Consider the following 7,236-nt stretch of genomic DNA (forward strand, 5'->3'; position numbering starts at 1 on the left):
GTCAACTAATATTTCTAAGGAGGCAAGACTCATTTTTATCATCAAGTGCAAATGTCTTCCTTGATAGTATGAACTGAGAACCTGACAGAAGTCAGATCTCTCCCCCCCCACCCCGCAACCTCCCAATGATAACCAAGTAGACTGGGCCTACCTTTTAAAATAACTAGATAAGCCAGGCCCTGATTTCAGCCATACTAAAAGTGCATATTTGAACTGGAAGTTTAACATCACCATTGGGTGGCAGGTTTTTGCAGTCTATCAAAAGCTCCAGTAAGCCATAATTATGAGATACCATGGAGTATATGCCGTAGTGAATAAAGCCTTCTGTAAACCTATTCAGCCTTCGACAATATATCTATTCAGTCTTGTTCGAGATGCCGCTCTGATCCAGCCATAGGTCCTTTTCCCACTGAATCTCCCATATTTTTAAATCTGTTTGCTCCTCTCATTCACCTCCTCCTCCTATCCTCTGAAGTCTCTTTTGAGAAAGCTCTACATTTTCAAGTAGTTACCATTTTCTTATATTGGAAGACTCCTTTCTTTCTGGCGAAGAATGATTCCAGCAAAATTCATCCACTGCCTTTCCCTAAAAAATGGTAGTTTGTATCTTTCCAGCTAGCAATGATAATGGTTCGAACTTGTGCCCTACTGAGGGTAGAAGAGACAGATCCCAGTACTCAGCAATTTTATAAACTGATGTTCTGCCAAGAAATAATTTTGAACAAAATCTGATTATTGGATGAGGATACTCACCATTGTTCACCATGTTTTGCTGCTTAAAACAAAATCAACAGAGCAACATTTGAATAGTTTTTGTTATGTGATAACGCAAAAGCACAGTAGAGTTCTAGTGATCTTCACCAGAATATTTTTATGTGCCAGAAGAGGGCAGTAAAAGGCCAATACTATTCTAATTATTAGATGCTCTTTTAGTTAATGCTGTTCATTTAAAAGATTGAAATATTTAAAATGTATGTCAACAAGGATGCCATGCACATTAAATTGATTTATATATGACCAGAATTAAGAGGGTGCATCTATGATTAGTTTTCTATATCTTTTAGTAAAACAACTTCAAAACAGTGATCTAAAAACTACTAGATATTTTGCCGTTGCCAAATGAGAGATATTTGGAACTGATAGACCCAGTACTTGATTTCCAGGTTTTAAAAGTATATAAGGTTCATAACCACAAAGTATGTGCTACCGGTGCTGCTTAAGATACATCATGTGCTAATTTCACAGAATTGTCACAACATGGAGAAAACCCCAGCTGAACAGTAGTATTTATAGAAAAAGTAAAACCAAGAAGGATATCCTTATTCCTAGAAAACTTCAGCATAATTTCTGGGCGGTATATCTTTAGTTACTATTTATTATGTGCAATCACATAAACTATGCAGGAGAGTCCTTACAAAATTGAAAATTTACCTTTTACATGAGATATACTACAGAAGAGATCATAGCAAACTAGATAATGCAGTATGCGCAAGAAGATATCTGTCCTGAAATTACTGCCATTTCAGAATCTTTTAATAACTACATGAAAATGCAACCCTAGCTAAGCTGTAGTAACAAAAATATAAAAATGCTAGATTACCACCTTACCAAGAGATTGTCTTTTCCACAGATACCTAAATGAGATTCATAAGTGTGATTACTCCTTGACAGATATTCTCATCTGATCTAACTACAGCTTAATGATCTGTATTTTCTTGAGGCTTGGATCTTAATTTGCCACTTTATCATTATAATGGCACTTCTGCTGATAGAATGACACTTCCAATTGCAGAGGAGAAGGCAATTTTCAATGACCCCCACACTAGGGTTGCCAACCTCCAGGTAGTGGCTGGACATCTCCCAGAATTACAATTGGTCTCCAGGCCACAGAAATCAGTTCACCTGGAGAAAATGGCTACTTTGGGGGGTGGACTCTATGGAATTATGCCATATCGAGGTCCTTTCCCTCTCAAACCCCACTTTCTCCAGGTTTCTCCAGCTTTCAACCCCCAGATCTCCAGGAATTTCCCAACTTGGAGCTGGCAACCCTACCCCCCACACACACTGTCAATCCCCATGTTGATGCCTCACACTGTTCCTGGGCATCCAGTGGCCTCCACCAGCATAGTTTTGGGAGCAGGGAAGGCTGCAGTGAGAATAGGGAGGTTAGGAAGTTGCCTTCTCCCTACTGGCTTTGCTGATGCTGCTTAAGATCCAATCCTGAATTTCTGTAGGACTGAATAAAAGGTAGTCTAGTTGTGCCTTAAAATCTAACAAAGCCTTTTTTGTTAAAGCAGAGATCTCTTGATCAGATGCATGATGGAAGACATTGAAAGCTTATAATGCCACAAAGGATCCACCCCACACAGTAATATTTTCATCTTAAGTAATTTACAGTACAATCCTTAAATGTTCCTGAGCATAAGCCCCACTGAGTTGATCTGAGTAGGATTCAGAGTGGATGAGAAGGATATGGTGTTGCTGTAATTGTCCTGCTCGAGCCCTGAAACATAGAATCTGAGAGAGGAAGAAGATGTGCTTGTGTATAGGGTGGGAAACTTCATTGTCCCCCATTGTCCCAATACAAAACATTGGTACAGCTACACTGGGAATACTATATACAGTTTTGATTGTGCCATTTCACAAAGAATAACACAGAGTTGGAAATTGTACAGAAAAAAATAATGAAAGGGTTAGAGCATCTTCCACAGAAGCAACACTAAAATAAGTATAAGGAAGTATTGCTGGAGACCAAGCTCAAGATGATTCATACTGTGGTATTCCTCATTACTATGTATGTGAAAATTGGACAACAATTGGAGAAGGATTTTACAGATACCATGGACTGCCAAAAAGACAAATAAGTGGATTTTAGATTAATTCAAGCACAAGTTCTCTCTAGAAGCTAAAATGACTAAACTGTAGTACTTTGGTCTCATCATGAGAAGACAAGACTCACTGGAAAAGAAATAATGCTAGGAAAAGTTGAAGGCAGTGGGAAGAGGAACAACATGAGATGGATCGACTCAATAAAAGAAGCCATGTCCTTCAGTTTGCAAAACCTGAGCAAGGCTGTTAATAGGATGTTTTGGAGGTCATTAATTCATAAAGTTGCCAAAAGTCAGAAGCAACTTAGTACATAACACACACACATAAGGGGGCCCATTATTGGAATTTAAGATATTATTCATAGTGTGGAGGAACAGGACAGAGTTGAATTCCATACAGCAATCATTTTTTGTTACTGCTGTGGTTGTTGATTAAACACAGCAGCAATGAGCTTCCACATGGTGTGCTCCTTGGCCCCTGTCCTCCACAATAGGCATTTTCCTTTTATGAACCACTGAGTGCTGTCAAAGATAGCTGTGTCCACAAGCCACCCTGAGTGGGTGGCCCAGAGCAAAACACACAAAACTGGGAGTGAGTCCTCACTTCCAGGGTAACAGTTCACTATCACCAGCCTCTCTGACTAAACCCTGAGCTGTGGAAACAGGAAGGAAGTTCCCAGACCTGTCAGGTATTAAACAAGAAGTCAGCCATACAGAGCAGGACACCTGTAGACTGAGTTCCAAATGAATTATTTAGGTAGCTATAGCCAAACAGGCCAAAGTACTGAATTAAGATTGAAGCTTTCAAACTCCTAAAGAACACAAAGGATATATTCAAAGGAGGTTATTAACAGAAGTGCAAAAGAGTACAGACATAGAAATGTGCAAACAGAGAACAACAAAAACTAGCTAGTCTATCCTAGCACTCAAACAGACTTTCAGTCTCGCAGCCAGAAGTTAGCTTCCAGTCTAAAACAAGAGTCCAAAGGGTTCCAAAGTCTCAAGATCCAGAGTAGCTATGGGCACAGACAGGAAAACGGATCTACATTTCACACAGACCACCCCAGTTCGTTGTTCATGAACCAGCAGGTCGTGGGGATGCCCATCTCCCACAGACCCAGGACCTTTTTGCTGGTCTGTGGTCTGTTTTTTAAAAGTTTAAACTGCTCCCAGCACCACTTGCAAGTGGCCAGGGAGGCTTTAACCCCCCCCTTGCTCCAGCTGACTAGCAGAGACTTCCCCACCAGTCAGCAGAAGCAAGGGGGAGTTAAAGCACTCCCAGCCCCACTTGCAAGTGGCCCAGGAGCACTTTAACTCTCCCTTGCTCCAGGCCCCGGAAGTGGCTCCACGAACCTTTCCATAGTTCATGGAAGTTCATGGTCCATCTGGTCTTTTCCCAGTCCGTGCCCACCTCTAATACAGAGACAAAGATCGTGGGCACCAATCCTGGGGGCAGGTTCAGAGCACAAAAGTAGGTAGCAGCAGATTGCCTTCCCAAACCATATGCAGTCAAAAGGGGATCAAAGGAGGGGAGTACAAATGAGAATGAGGACCCTTGCTTCATCCAAAACTGTTGCAACTGGTCTTATCCCAATTAACCAAGGAGAGTGCATGTACTCCCACCCAAGATCTTTTGCTAGAATGAACTGAACTTTTAAAGAAAGAAGAAACAGACTTGGACAAGGCAATTTTTTTACAGGGCTTTTAAGGGTGGGGTTAAAAAGTCAGCAATTGACAGATTACTAAAGCATAACACAATAGTGATTTGTCAGTTGTTGACTTTAAAATGCCCTCTGGTGGTGCAGGGAGGAATCAGCACAGCAGGGGCAGGGAAACCGGCATGACGTCGGTAGGAGCAAGATTCTGGCCAGGTCAAATGCCCGGTGTGGAAAGTAACCCGATAGATTTTTTTTCCTGGGTCACTCATTAGGGGTCATCATGGTCCCATTCTAGGATTTACCAGAACTGTGTCTTTGAATACCTGGAAGGCTGGAAGACTTTCTAAGAGGAAAATAGTCAGTACATTCAAGTGCCACTTCTCAAATTATGTGCAGAATGCTAAACACATACACAGTACATCCTTTTTGAAGGACACATGTACATAATTATCCCTTATCCTTCTGAAATACACACAAGTGGCATGGGGAAAAGACAGTATGCTGGAACCAGTGACATGTTTCCTTGGGTGCAAGGTCCCCTCTCCCTTAGGAAAAAGATTTCAAAGGACATTTGAGGCTGCTATGGGAGGATGAAACCAAGAAATTCATGGTTCTCAAATGGAAGGCCTTTTTTGCCATCAAGTTGCAGCCAACTTATTGCTACCACACAGGGCTTTTTTTCAGCTGGAATGCAGTGGAACGGAGTTTCGGAACCTCTTGGAAATGGTCACATGGCTGGTGGCCCCGCCCCCTGATCTCCAGACAGAGGGGAGTTTAGATTGCCGTCCGCACCAGTGGCATAGAAGGCAATCTAAACTCCCCTCTGTCTGGAGATCAGGGGCCAGGGCCACCAGCCATGTGACCATTTTCTCCAAGGGCAACCCACTGAGTTCCACCACCTCTTTTCCCAGAAAAAAAGCCCTGCTGTCACATATGATTTTCTTTTCTTTTATTAAAACAAAAAAGGGAATACAGAAAAGAAGGAGAGTAAAAAGGGGACAAGCAGGACAAATATATAACTGTGTGCTACAAGGATTATTAAAATATGAAGTACAAAAATCATAACCTTTATAAATATTAAAATCGTGATTAGAATAATTAAACCTGTTTAGCAGATATTTTTCCAATTGAACCACACATGCAGAATTCAAACCTATTTCTCCTCATTGTATTAGTAATTATAAAAAACAAAAAAGACAATTATTAATAATAACAATGCTTATTACTTAATGTAGCTGGTTGTCATATCTTTTAAAAGTATTCAAATAAGTACTATTGAAAATTCTAACCTATTTCTACTCCTTATCTTAGAAAATAAGAAAAATCCTTGTTTCCCCTCTACTCATTACCTTTTTAATTATACTTTACTTAACAATAACAGAGTTGAATTTTTACCAGTATTTCAATATTATACAATTTATTCTACCAATTATCTTTATATAACTAGTTATCTTACCATCAAATTATAAAATATATCAATATACAAACATTTTCAAATTTACAGAACAGATATCTTATAAAGTTTATCCGTTATAAGTGAAATATTTTGCCCATTTCTCTTCAAATTCTTTAACTGGCCTTCAATTTATGTAGTTCGTCAGTTTTGTCATCACCACATATTGACATTTTGTCCTTCCAAATATCCCTGGTTGGGCATTCTTCTTTCCATTTACTCGCCATTACCACTCTTGCTGCTGTCAGCAAATACTGAAACAGTTCATGCAGTGGCTGTTGTGGGTTTTCCGGGCTGTATTGCCATGGTCTTGGCAAGACCATGGCAACACAGCCCGGAAAACCCACAACAGCCATCGTTCTCCGGCCGTGAAAGCCTCCGACAATAGTTCATGCAGTGTTCTATCAACATTATCTGGTATTATTCCCAACAACGTAGTCTGGGGTTTCTTGGCAAAATTAATTTTCAAAATCTTCTGAATCTCTGCGTGTATATCTTTCCAATTCTTTTTCCTTTTTTTACTTGTCCGCTACCTCATATGATTTTCAAGGCAAGAGACGTTCATGGTAGGCCATTGCCAGCCTCAGCATTGCAACCCTAGACTCCCATCCAAGTACTAATTCAAATACTCGGATGGTCTCCCATCCAGGGCTGAACCTGCTTAGCTTCCGAGATCTGAGAAGCTCAAGCTAGCCTGGGTTATCCAGATTTCAGGTCAGGTCAGGAAGGTCTTGTATGCATGGAAATGCTATGCTGCTCCAATCCAGTGGCTTCACTTGTGTGTGTGTATTTTAAGGGGAAAGTATTCCTTTCTGTCCAAGGATCTTTTAAGGTCTGCTGTCACATCACACTAGTTTCTCTCACTAACATTTTTCTGCAGAATTCACTCATGAGTAAATAAATGGGGTCACTTGGCACATCATTCTGAAACTGGTATTTTCTTTAACTACATAAAGAAGACTTTTGATTGCAACTGTAGTAGTCAGCACAGTAAGACAGTCTCTTTTCTGTTCACTGAACCAGTACTTGCTATAACATTTACCGTACTTACATTGTTCCAAGAGTTGTGACAGCACTGTGGAAATCACCATCTCTTCTGCTCTCTGCATTTCCTTTCCGTATTCTTTCCTTATAGTCCAAACACTGTACTGTTCTGGGGGTCTATTATTGGTAGAAAGAAAGCTTTCTTATTGATAAAGATAATAAGTGTCTGAGACTGAGTTGCATCAAGAATTTAGTGTAGTTTGTCTTTTAAGACTGAGCAGTTTAAACCCAGTACTGTATTTAGGTTAATAAA

This window comes from Eublepharis macularius, chromosome 7, assembly GCF_028583425.1.
Source record: "Eublepharis macularius isolate TG4126 chromosome 7, MPM_Emac_v1.0, whole genome shotgun sequence".
Lineage (NCBI taxonomy): Eukaryota > Metazoa > Chordata > Lepidosauria > Squamata > Eublepharidae > Eublepharis > Eublepharis macularius.